At 44.4% G+C, this 13538-nt stretch overlaps 1 long non-coding RNA gene across 2 annotated transcripts; it reads right to left on the bottom strand.

The window, feature by feature from the left end:
• Positions 1-656: 656 nt before the first annotated feature.
• Positions 657-11898, bottom strand: LOC136612671 (uncharacterized). 2 transcript variants are annotated; one of them, XR_010790410.1, is made up of 2 exons: positions 11739-11898; positions 657-898 (listed from the first exon to the last, which is right to left on the bottom strand). It is a non-coding gene; the product is annotated as an uncharacterized lncRNA (long non-coding RNA). The 2 variants fall into 2 exon arrangements; XR_010790411.1 differs by having other exon boundaries at positions 11747-11898.
• Between the last annotated feature and the right edge of the window lie 1640 nt (positions 11899-13538).

Raw genomic sequence — 13538 nt, 5'->3', positions numbered from 1 at the left:
TGCCTTTCAGTCGCTGCATACATTTACACTGAACAATTATTGTTCAAATTCTCACTGAATTGCAGGAATCCAAACGATAATCATTCCATGTAAAAGCAGCTTTACACAGTGCCAGCTAGGCAATGTTCTTATAAATGGCACCAACAACAGTGTCACCATAAGTACTCACACCCAGAGGATACCTCAATACACAGTGTCAGATGGACATAGTTCCCATGTATTGTCCCTGCCAGTGTTTGCCATTGAGTGCCTCCATATTCTGTACCTACCAAAATGTGCATAATGAACTTGCCAGGGACTGATATCATGTACAGTATCTGCTAGATGGGTCTGGTATGCACAACACATGCCATAGAGTATTTCCATACATATGCTGTGCCCATACACACAACCAAACAGTATGTTACGTACATTAATAATATGCAATAATTTGGTGTGTGCCCTCAATAAAGTTGCCATTATTTTACGACTCTCTTTAGCTATGTCTCTTTTTTTGACACTTTTTGGCAGTTTACAACAGAGTTCTTTTGCATTTAGTTTAGTCATAAGGAGACCCAGCTCTGTAGAAAATGATAGCTAGAACAGTGGGAGGCGAGAGAGAACAAAAGAATGGGTGGACAGAGATGTAAAGCATAGAGAAAACTACAGATGCCTGATTAATATCTATTTTGTAATATACTTTTATTACTGTTGCAGCCGGAAAGTATATTTTGCTAAGCATGAATAAATATTAGAAAAAACTTTCTGACAGTGAGGATGATCAATGATTGGATCAGGTTGCCGTGGAGGTCTTCAAGCAGAGGGTGGATAGACATCTGTCTGGGATGAGTTCGTGAATCCTGCACCGAGCAGAGGGTTGGACCTGATGACCCTGGAGGTCCCTTCCAACTCTTCCATTCTATGAAAGCAACAGCAAAAACACATTTTTTTTGAGTACCTGCATCCTCTGAAATGGCTATAGACATGACTGGCGACTGTTGTCAATAGATGAACTATAGACTGTAAACACTCGAAAGAGAAGGCATTCAGTTAATGAAAGAATATGACAGAAGTACATTTTAGATCATTATTAATAATATATACATAATATCAGCAGGAAACTTCAAACTATGTAAGTTCTTCCTTGCATGAAATTAATGAGTACGATATCAGGGACACTAAGAGATAAATCTGACTAGACAGGACAACATCGTTATTCTCGGAGGTAAAAAGCATTTTGCATGGTTACATTGAACAGTGGATGCTAAATGCAGCTACAGACTATTGATTGTCTAGGAGTCTGCTTTTAACTTCTACATTACAGAGATTCATACTGTAGCTTTCAGTGATCATTAGAGATTTTTTAGACTTACTACTCTGTGGGTGTAAATAAGTTGAGGGGAGAGGGTCAATATGATTTCTAAAGTCAGAAATGCAGAAGAAAACATTTGTCCGGATATTGTTTGTCAGCCATGACCACTATGGCAGTACAGCATAACTGTGAATTATTCTGTGTAGAGCAGTGAACTAAGGAAGCGTATAACAAATCAGACTCTGAAATGAAATATGGCCAAGGTCTGCTTACAGAATAATGATTGCGAACCACCTCATGAAGTACTTGAGGTTTTTCTATTTTGGTACCCTGTACTAGTCAGTAAAGTAGATGCAGCCTGAATACAGTATACACATTCTCCTCTGTAGGACCTCGAAATTCATGAAACTGAATCCAGTGTATTTGCTTGCTGTTGTTTTCACAATTAAGTTGATATTATTTAAAACTTTCACATTTAAAGTCACCTGGATTTATCATTATGTATTTGGTGCGAAATTAGGCAGGGGACAATACAAATGGCCCGGTGACTTTATCTCTCTTTTTTTTTTTTAATACTCACCTTCCTTTGCCCAGACGAGCGCTTCTTAGATCTGTCTCCCAACGCTATCAATATGTCTCAATAAGTGATGTCAGACCTGTGTCTGCGCCAACTTGCTGTGTAGCGCTAGCCACATGGCTCATAGAGTTGAGAAATAAGTCTGCAAAGACCAGCCAGGCAGCAGTCATCCTATGAAAAAAGAGTGCCCCCTCCAACTCCTCTCCACAGAACTAGGTAAATAAAGTACAGTTGTACAAATTGCTCTCATCCCCTCCATGGGAACTAGAACTCTCAGCTTGCCCTAAACACTGTAGGCCTTCAGGACGGATAAGGAGTTTTAGTTTTTGCCGCACATAGGTAGAATGCACATGACCTGGTCGGATTCCGCATGCGAGGTCCCCCAGCGGAATCGAACCCGGTGCTGGCTTGTGACCCCTGAGAACCTATCCAGATGTGTTGCGGATGTGCCAGCCGGAGCACACGCGCAGTGCAGATTAATGCCGCGACATTGATAGGTGATGACGCAGATCCTGTGGCCTTTCTGCAATGATGATTGTGTGCGGAAGGGCTGTGGGTCGGACGGCTTCCATTGCCTTCAAGCGACTTTTTTACTGCATAGCATCGCAACACTGTGCTATGCAGGGAAACATCGCAAATGTGAATGAAGACATTTTATGTTCATGTAGAGAACATCTCGTTGATCCAGTTAGGAAAACAAGGGTATATTGACCCTGATCCTCCATTTTCTGTCTGCCACAATCTCAATATACTTCAATGGAAAGTGGTTATGTCTGTGTGAGGCCACATTTCCACTGAAGTATATGAAGAAGGTGAGGATCTCATAAATGACACCTGCATTCATCAAGGAATTCCAGGCATTTGCTATCTAAGTACAACTTTTTATATCAGAAACCTAGGCAACCTTGTCTCTTCCTAGGTGGCAGCATGGAGCAGTGGCACAGATAGGGTTCAAGCATTTGACCACCCATGGGATGGATGGAACAGACAGAAATCTGACCAGCATGCATGATAAGACCCGAATGAAGTCAGAAGAATGACCAGCACCCTCTGGAAGGAGGGCCAGAATATTTGTACACAGAGTCATGTTGATTGGTTGGCTAGGCTAATCCACCCCACAGGCAGCCAAATCAACCTACATCTGCAGAATTGTGCTCCTGACAGTGCATAGTACCACAATAAGCAGGAACACATGCTGACACATATGAAATTATGATTTAAGCAATTCTCTAATACTATACAGATAATTCGGAGAGGTTTACCATAACAAATGTTATCAATAACTGCATGAGATGAAGGTTGTTATCCCTGTTCAAATCTGTAAATCTGCTTAGTGAGGCCAGCTGCACGTGGATGGATTGGATTCCGCATGCGGACACCGGCAGTGGAATCTGGCCCTGAGCACTGCCGGTGTCCTTGTGTACCTGACTCTTTTCTTCTTAATCTGGATTGTGGATGGATGCGGCAAGCCAGCGTTGGTCATGCGCTGTACAGATTTTTTCTTTAAAATTTTTTTTTTTTCCTACACCGTCGCTAGGCGATTACATGGGAACCCGGGACCTATCCGGAATGTCAATTGCGGATGGACTGTGGATTGGATGGCTTCCATTGACTTCAATGGAAGCCGTCCGTGCGCAATCCACACTAAAATAGAATATGCTGCGATTCTTTTTTCTCCACTCGTGGAATCGAATTGCAGAAAGAAGCGCTTATCAATAGCATGTTCCAAACAGTATTTGCGGTGGATCCATGATGCAAATCCATTCATGTGCAGCTGATTATTAGGTGATTATTCAAGAGTGTCACTTTGTATTTGAAGCAGATATCTTATATAAAAAAAGCCTACAGGTCTCTCTGGTTTTCCCTCTGTCTCTGTTTCTATGTGTGTTGCTCTTTCTGTCTCTCTCTGTCTGCCTCTGTCTGTCTCTCTCTTTGTCTCTCTGCCAAGCCGAGCATTCCACTTCAAATGTTCTCTCTCTGTCTGCCTGTGTCTCTCTCTTTGTCTCTCTCTCTGTATATCTCTCTCTTGGTCTGCCTTTCTCTGTCCGTTTCTCTGACTATCTTTCTCTCTCACTACCTCTCTCTGTCAGTTTCTCTCTCTGCTGAGCATTCTGCTTCAAATGTTCTCTGTCTCTTTCTGTTTCTCTCTCTCTCCTCCTCCTCCTCCACCCGTAATATATATAATGCGTCTCCTTTATTCCCCCCTACTTCATACTGCTCATAACCTTCCCGACTCTCCCTCACCGACATTCTTTCTATCCATTTGGCCCCTTCTCCACCATCTACAGTTGCATACATATTTTGATACTTTCCCTGACCCTCACCATCCATCATCTGTCCTTCCTACCCATATTCCAATTGTTATCGCTCCCATCCACTTTGTTCCCAGCCACCTCTGACACAACTAATCATTACACACCTGCACAGGTTTGAATTTTCTGCCGGCCCCTCCCCTTACCCTTCTGCTTAATCAGGCTTATTTCCCGCACCAACCAATCGCTGCACATCCCTGCTTCAAGCAGGATATTTGAAATAACCAGTGCACCCTCCACAGCTAAACTGCTGTCATGTAGGGCCTTCCAGTAACTGCCCGGCAGGATACATTGATGCTGGAGCAGAGTCCACTGTGCCAGCCATTACACAAGGGTCAGAGCAGCGGCTTCCATCCCACCCCCCAGTCCCCTCCATCTGCTGTATAAGGCACCACTACTACTTGCAGCCACCCTGCTGCTCACTGCTACCTCTTTCTCCAGTCCTGCTTCATCCTCCTTCTTACTCCTTGAAACCTCTCTCTCACATGCCCGCATCTCTCTCCGCTTCAACTCTTCATCTCCCCAAGTGCCGAGCCTCCACTTTAACTGTTTCTCATCCGTGGCTTCCTTGACGCTTAGCAAAGCTTCACTCTCTCTAGCGGGGAAGCACAGCAGCGTGCCCATAGGCTTAACATTATGAAGGGACAGGGCATAAAAGGTCAGAGACCCATCCAACCAGCCTAAGCGCTGCAGCCAGCTCAACCTTCACCAGCTCACCCCAAGGGTCCGCCTGAACACAGGAGAAGAAACAACACCAGCTTCATTGATCTGCCAGCCCTTGAATGGCACCACAGCCTCCCCATGAACTCCACCACCACAAACCTCTACTGAGGCCCGATGTCAGGGTAAGAGCCTGCCTCACCATGGAACAAGTATTGTTGTATCTTGTATCCACCAGAAGAATGGGTGGAGACAAGATGCACGCCCACAAGCAATGCCGACCAGTTAATTGGCTGGCCTGGAGCAATGGGTGGACATTATCTCCCCTCCCACCTCGTGTCAAGATACAACATTACCGTATGTCCTGTGCTGGGAAGTGTCACCGGTTATGGGTACACTGTGTACTGGATTCTGTAGTGTCCTGGTGTTCCTGCCACCCACAGCTGTCTGTAATGGTTTCAGAGTATGTCTCTGCTCTGACAGGGGAGTGCTGATGAAGCAGAGCTCAGCTACTCCCCTCAACTGAAGGCCCCGTGCATGCTTTCTTCTCAGTCCCAACTTGTTAATGGTAGTGCCAGCAGCCCCACTGGTTACTGTACAAGAGGACTTCATGCTCCAGTGGCTCTCTGTGCTGCTTGACCCCTCTGCCCTTATCTACTTCACCTCTTCTTCCGCACAGCGAGACCCTTCACCTTCTCTTCCACTGCTCCAGGAGTTGGCCGGCGGCCAATCTGCTTCCTCCTGTGATGGCAGCAAGGACACTGACAGTGCAGGAGCTGGGAAGGACACAATGCAGAGTGTTGGAGTGTCACCCCCCCCTATCCCCCCCCCCCCGTGCGCGTGCACTGTGCCTTCTTCCGACCCCTGCTGCGCTGCTGTCAGTCTCCTCGCCAACTGCCTCACATAATGGTTGCAGAATATGAAGCCAGCGAGAAGACTGACAATGCAGAAGCCGGTAAGGGGACAAGGGAGAGCGGGGGAGGGGTGAATAACATGCAGCAGCCAGGGAAAGGATGGCCATCCATTCTCCTGGCCAGCGAATCAAGTTGTGGGCGTTGGTTGTGGGCATACATCTTGTCTCTACTTATTCTTCTGGTGGAAACCAGATAAAACAATACCCATGCAACCTGCATAGAATGCTTCATCCCTCCATGGCCTCACCATCCGCAAAGATGGCACCCATGCTCCATTGTTTACGCTTCTGCCTGCTCCATCCTGCACATGCCTCATCATCATCCGCAAAGACTGTATAGCTCACGTCCATGCTTCACTTTATCCATGCTGATGTCTATGCTTCGTGTTGTCTACGCCCATGCCATGCTTTGTTAATGCTCATGTTTTGCGTTGCTCTTGTTCATGTCATGCTCTGTTCTGTCTCTGTCTATACCTACACTATGCTCCTTACCTCTGCCACACCACCTGCCACAAATTGCTCCACACCCTACCTCACCTACCCCACTGCTTATTTGAACGTGCCACGTACCTTGACATGGCTGCTTGATGGAGCAGGTGGCAAGCCGACCCCTTAAACACTAACACTCTGCACAGTAACACCCTCATCTTTGCTCTAACCTCTACCGCCATCCTCACTGCCTGACTCTACACCCACCTCCTATTCTCAGCCCCAACACACTCTTTCTACATCAGCCCCTCCCTGCTTTCCTCGGCCATGCATAGCTCTCACACATTTCTCACCTTCCTCCATGCCTGCATGCCCCATCACCACCAAGAAACACCACAGCTACCCTCACAAATGACCCCAACCATCTGCTCATCCTCACTTCCCTGTTACTTTTAGCTGTGGGGGAATCTGTCTTAACCCCAGCCCACCCTGTACTGCACCTAAATCTATTCAACCTCATGGAACCTGGATTCAGTAGTCTGATTCTGCCTCCCCTGCTGCATTGTCCTATGATGCCCTGCAGTTTTCTCATACCCCCAGATCAGACAACAGGCACGGTGGAGAAGTAGGCATTCTCCTTTTGGCCAACTGCACCTTCCAAGTTATTCCCCCGGCTCCCTCCCTCACCTTCTCATCTTTCAAAGTACATACCCTGCAACTCTTCCGTCCACTCCCTCTATTTCTTGCAGTTATCTATCGGCCCCCGGGCTCCACCTGTCTGTTCCTGGACCATTTTGTTACCTGGATTCCCCATCTCCTGTCCTGTGAACGTCAAACCCTTAGCCTCGGTGACTTCAAAATCCCCATTAACAACCCATCTCTCCATTTGCCTCCCAACTTCTAACCCTTAACTCCTCCTTCGGCCTATCATAACTCTATGACTTCCCCACTTACAGAGATGGTAACATCCTCGACCTAATCTTCCTCCACCTCTACTCTGCTTCCCACTTTCCTAACTTCCCACTCTCGGACCACAATCTCCTCTCCCACTCCAGTAGGCACCCTAACATCTCCTCAGACTACCCCATCTATCACACCTCCAGGAACCTCCAGACTATCCGCATTCAACAGTTTGCCAAGACCCTACAGTCCTCCCTGCCCCTTATCTCTCTCCTCTCATGCCCCAACCTGGATGCTGAACATTACTCCACCACCCCCGTGACCATAGCTGTAAACCACAGACCTTCACAACCCTGGCTCATGCCTCAAATGCGCTTCATCTGGTGGCACTCCAGATGTGCTGAATGGCTGTGGCATAAATCTAAACAACCTGTGGACTTCATCCACTTCAAATTTATGCTTAAAATCTACAATCTTGCTCTCCATCATGCTAAACAAGTCTATTTCACCTCCCTCGTCTCCTCACTATCCCACAACCCCAAAAGACTCTTCGACACTTTCCATTCCCTCCTTAGCCCCCCAAAACACGTCCCCATGATGGACCACAGCGCTGGAGAGCTAGCCGCACATTTCAAAGAAAAAATCTAAATTATCCGTAAAGAATTCCCCAAACATTGCACAGCTAGCTGTGACCCTGGCCTTTTCAGCACTGCATCCATCACTCACCCACTATCTGTACTCAAACCAAGGATGAAGGAAGAAGTCTCTAGACTGTTTTCTCACACCTCCTCCAGGTCCCTCTCCCTGGCTATCATCACCCACCTCACCACCATCTTTAACCTACCTCTCCCTGTCCTCTGGTATTTTCCCCTCCTCTTTCAAACATTCTATCATATCCCCTCTTCTAAAGAAACCGACCCTTGATCTGACTGATGCTGCCAACTACTGACCTATTTCTAACCTACCCTTTATCTCCAAACTTGAAGGCCTGGTCTATTCCCACTTTACTCGCTTTCTCTCTGAGAACTCTCTCCTCGACCCCCTCCTGTCCAGTTTCCACCCCGTCAACTCAACCAAAAACGCCCTCACAAAAGTGTCTAATGACCTGATAACGGCCAAGTCGAGGGGCAACTATTCCCTACTAATCCTCCTTGACCTGACTGCTGAATTTGACACTGTCAACCATAACCTCCTCCTTGCTATGTTCAGCTCTATCAACCTAAAGGACACCGCTCTCTCCTGGTTCTCCTCCTGACCACTCTTTCAGCATCTCTTTTGCTGGCTCTACTTCCTCTCCACTTTTTCTTCCTGTCGGGGTCCCCTATGGCTCGATCCTTGGCCCCCTTTTCTTTTCTACACAGCCCCAATCGGACTAACCATTCGCACATTTGGCCTACAACATTACCTTTATGTTGACAACACCCAGCTATACACCTCCTCCCATGACATCTCTGCCCCTTTCCTCTAAAACGTCTCCGACTGTCTGTCCGCTGTCTCTAACACCATGTCCTCTCTTTCTCTCAAACTTAACCTCTCAAAAACTGACCTCGTTTTTCTACCCTCTACCAGCCGACTTCCCCCCAATATCTCCATATCAGTAGCTGACACTACCACATCCCCAGACAGCATGCCCGCTGCCTAGAGGTCACATTGGGCTCAGACCTCTCCTCACCCCCCCATCATGCAATCTCTGGCTCAAACCTGCCACCTGCACCTCAGGAACATTCCAAAAATCCGGCCGTTCCTTACCACGGACACGCTAAAAATTCTCGTTGTTGCCCTCATCCATTCCAGACTGGACTACTGTAACTCTCTGCTAGTTGGCCTTCCCCGCACCAGACTCTCCCCTCTCCAATCCATACTAAATGCAGCAGATAGACTCTTCTGCCTATCCAGCCTCTCAGATGCCTCTGCACTATGCCAGTCACTGCACTGGCTGCCCATGTATTACAGAACTCAATTTAAACTCATCACCCTCACTCACAGTGCTCCCCATGGCGCTGCGCCACCAAACATCACCTCCCTTCTGTCTATACATCACCCATCCCACACACTTCATTCTGTCAATACAGTCAGACTAGACATCCCTTTAATACGAACCTCACGTGCTTGCCTCTAGGACTTCACCAGAGCAGCACCGACCCTGTGGAACGCTCTACCCCAAGACACCCGGACAATCTCTGATGCATAGAATTTCAGACAAGCCCTAAAGACTCACCTCTTTAAAGAAGCATACCAACTCTCCTAATTTAATCCCTCCCTCAAATGACGCTCTCCTGTACACTCCCTGCCCCACATCTCCTGTACCACCCCACCCCGCCCTGATTGAGCTCCCCCATGCGTCAAAGTGCTGAGGGATAAGTTGGAGCTATACAAATAAAGATTATTATTATTGTAACTTTCAACTCGCCTAACAGATCTTTCAATAAATCAATCTCAAGTCTGAAGTTTTTACGGCAGTGGTGAGCATGTCACAAATCTAATGACACCAAAACCATCCACCAAAGTTCACGCAACGAGGTCAAAGTGTGTTGCAAGAAAAAAAGACTGCAGGCTTTTTTAGATTAGATACTTGCGGTTGCAGCATATACTAAAGTTTCTTATACTTAGTAAAGTACAAGGACCTGGTATTAAAAATATAAGAGTAATCAGATTCTCTATTCCTTGAAGGAATTAATATACATACTGTATATCTTTCAGAGAGTTCCTCTGCAACTGTAAATGAATCAGTGTGCATTGAATACTAACCATGCTTATATAGAGAGCACAAATGAGAAGATATAAACAGGATTGAATGTTTTGGATACTGATGAATAGACAGCGCTGACTGTCCTGAAAAACAACTATCCATAAACTAAGGAAAAATGAATAGAAAATTCCCATTCTCTGTGTAATTCAAGAACATATTGTTAATGAAAAGAGAAACATTCTCCGTTTCCAATCTTTCGTCTGCGTAAAACATTTTAGTAAAGTACTTCGACTAAATTGTAATATTAAAATCTCTAGTCCTCTAGAGCAAGTCCAAAGTAAAGTTAAGAGCTTACTTTCTGCTGAAATTAAATTGGAATGACTTTCAGACTTAAAGCAATTTTAATTTCTTCCATGTTTGATTTTCCTACAACCCTCTGCTAGATCAAGGTATGTCATCATCAGCCATTTAGATGTTCTGATATTAAATCAGAAATATATTAGGATCCTGTTAATTGATCGGTGTATTGCAGAGCAAAATGAAAAGTATACAGTGTATGAAGAAAGATAGATGTATCCACTCTCATCTATCTCAACTTTTGTGACATTCTACCAAGTAGGAACGGGGTGCAAATACAAACCAAATGCAAAATTGAACTTCAAGAACACTCAGCAATGTTATTTGACCTGCAATGTCAATGCCTTTTACACAGCTTCATTAAAAAATATATGGAGCAAAAAAGCCTCACTAGAGTCAGGCATACACATTTGTGCTGCAGATGCTCCTTGTGGTTTTTATAGGAGGGAACAAGCCTAGCTGAAATATAAGCTCTGTCAGTTTACTGGAGCAGATTTACTAATCCTGTCTAATACAAGGGGGTGCTCATAAGTCCTTGCCTTTGCAATCTTCATTTGTTTTCACATCCATGAAAGTTATATCATTTGAAAGCTCAGTCTTTGCAATACTTTGTGAGGAAATTTTGGCATGCTCTCATGTGCTATTCTTATGCTGTGCAGGCTTGAAGATTACATGGCAGTGTCTGCAGCAAATGTCACTGCAAAGGAAAGCAAAGCACCGATGACGTTCCTGTTTCTAAAAGGGATGTCAGCCAAAGACATTCACAATGACATGGTGTAAACATTAGGCAACAAGTGCCTTTTATACTCAGTGAAAAACTGGGTTGCCAAAATGTAAAACCAGGCACTTCAAATCAATGATGAAGACTGTTCCAAGAGACCTTTCGTGGTTACTGTTCCAGGAACCATAGATGCCATACATGGCATGATTCCAGATTACTGGCAAATTTCTGCTAAAATGATAGCCGGGGCTCTGAACATTTCCAGAGAAAGAGTAGGGTCCATAATTCACGAACATCTACACATGAGGAAGGCGTCTGCCTCGTGGGTTCTGAAATGTTTGTCAGCAGATCAAAAGTGTATCCAAGTGCAGACCTCCAAAGAAAATCTACAGCACTCTTGGAAGGATGCTGTTGCTTCCCTGTGTCAACTGGTCACAAAGGATGAAATGTGGATTTTTATATATTATCCTGAGTCAAAAAAGCTATATAAAGGATGGAGACACATTGATTACCCACAAACAAAGAAGTTCAGAGCACCGAAGTTCAAAGTTTAGAGAAAAATGGATAGCAGCACACCCAGTGTCGCAATATGGGAGATTTCAAATGGAGGTGCATGGTCCTGTGATCGGTCCTGGACTTACAAACCCCTTTTCATGATAACATGATATCCAACAGGAAGGACCAGCACTCAAGAGATTCTTCCAAAAGATGCAAAACTTTATTCCTCAACACAGAAGCTGCGACGTTTTGACCTCTCTTAGGTCTTTTTCAAGCATGCAGCACAGACATAAAATGGGTATATATATACACACACACACACACACACAAAGACATACACCAATAAACATCAACTAATTAACACATAATCAAAAGACATTACCCCACCTACCACATTACCATTGGTCCGGAGCCACACAGCGCAAGTGTTCACCATCTCGGAGTTATGTTCAGCTGTATAATAAACTCCCAAATTGCTAGCCGGCGTCCCCACATGGAGAGTGCGCAAGTGCAGAAGTGGTCATCCAAGGTGATGGCCTCTCTCTGCTAGGATAAAGATGGAATGCTGCTTGTGAACTAACTTCAAAAGGGGTTTATGATCACACCTGTGTATTATGCAACACTTCTGCATAAATTGAAGGAGTCACTAAAGTCTAAAAGGTGCAGAAAGTTGACCCAAAGGTGTCATGTTCTTTCACAACAATGTCTCATCCCACACAGCAGCCATCAGCCAGAGAAAACTGGCTAACCTGGGCTTCGAGGTGCTGGATCATCCTCTTTATTTGCCTGATCTGACATCCTTGGACTAACATGTTTTCAACTTTGAAGAAAACCATCAAGGGAATCAAATTTGCCTTTATTTCTGATGCAATTACAGCTGCTGACGTCTGATTTGTATCCAACCAAAGGAATTCTATCTGGATTAGTTGAAGGGAACTATTTAGAATAATTCAGAAATTTAATTTTCTATGTTAATATTTTGTGGTCAAAGCTAGGGACTTATCAACACCCTCTAGAACAGGGGTGTCAAACTCATTTTCACTGAGGGCCACATCAGCCTTATGGTTGCCTTCAAAGGGCTGATTCTAATTGTTAATTGTAAGACAGCATAGTAAAAGTGAACCCCACAGTGGCCCCATTGGTAATAAGGTCCCCCATAGTGGCCAGTGGCACACACTATTATACATATACACACACACATACATACATACATACATACATATATATATATATATATATATACATACATACACACTCAGGCGCACACTATTATACACAGACGTACACTATTATACACATGCATGCACAGACACACACTATTATACACATACATGGACAATCACACTATTATACACATACATTCACACAGACACACACTATTATACACAGACGCACACTTATTGAGTGGTTAGATTCCAGAAAATGTTTTGGTATCGGCAAATCCCTCTTTTGGGTCCTAATGGTACTTTTATGCTTTGTAATGCGTATTCGCACCTCTGTGCTTGTTTTGCCAACCTATGCCAGCCCACATGGACATGTAATTAAATACACGACATGTGAGGAGGCACACGCATATCTTCCCCTAATAAAGCATGCCTTAATGTATCACCTTTTTGCATATTACCGCAACTGGAGCATCCGAATAATAGATCCACATCTATAATTGTTGGTATTCTCGCATTCTGTATAGGATTATATTTGTCTTTTCATTTTTGGTTTTAACATACTCTTTTCTGTTTAGTTTTTTTTCTAGATTGTTCTGACATGCCTATCGGATGTGATTCCATCTTTTTTAATACTACATTACCATGATTTGGGATTACCAAGATTGCCTTTTTTTCTATATCTCTCTATCGATTTGAATAAAATTTAATGAATGCAATATACTATAGTTCCACATTGGTCGTTAATTTCAATGGTATGACGGGATATTATACTGATTATACTGTTCCCATGCTAATATATCTATACTATATTTTGAGCTATATGGTTTATGTTTGTAGAATATATACATGTATCTACAACATTAATACTCATTGGCCATATATTGATGTTATGCATATATAGGCCATGTTACTAGGTAATTGTTGAAGGTTCAGGCTATAGTGGCTTTCTTTATAATGGTATTAAAGCTGGGGACTGTTTTTTCCTGATCGTTGTCTTTGTAAAGAATGCAGAGATTACATTTTTG

The sequence above is a fragment of the Eleutherodactylus coqui genome, chromosome 1 (genome assembly GCF_035609145.1).
Source record: "Eleutherodactylus coqui strain aEleCoq1 chromosome 1, aEleCoq1.hap1, whole genome shotgun sequence".
In the NCBI taxonomy this organism is placed as follows: domain Eukaryota; kingdom Metazoa; phylum Chordata; class Amphibia; order Anura; family Eleutherodactylidae; genus Eleutherodactylus; species Eleutherodactylus coqui.
The sequence above is the reverse complement of the archived record's forward strand: the minus strand, read 5'-3'. Positions and strand labels throughout refer to the sequence as shown.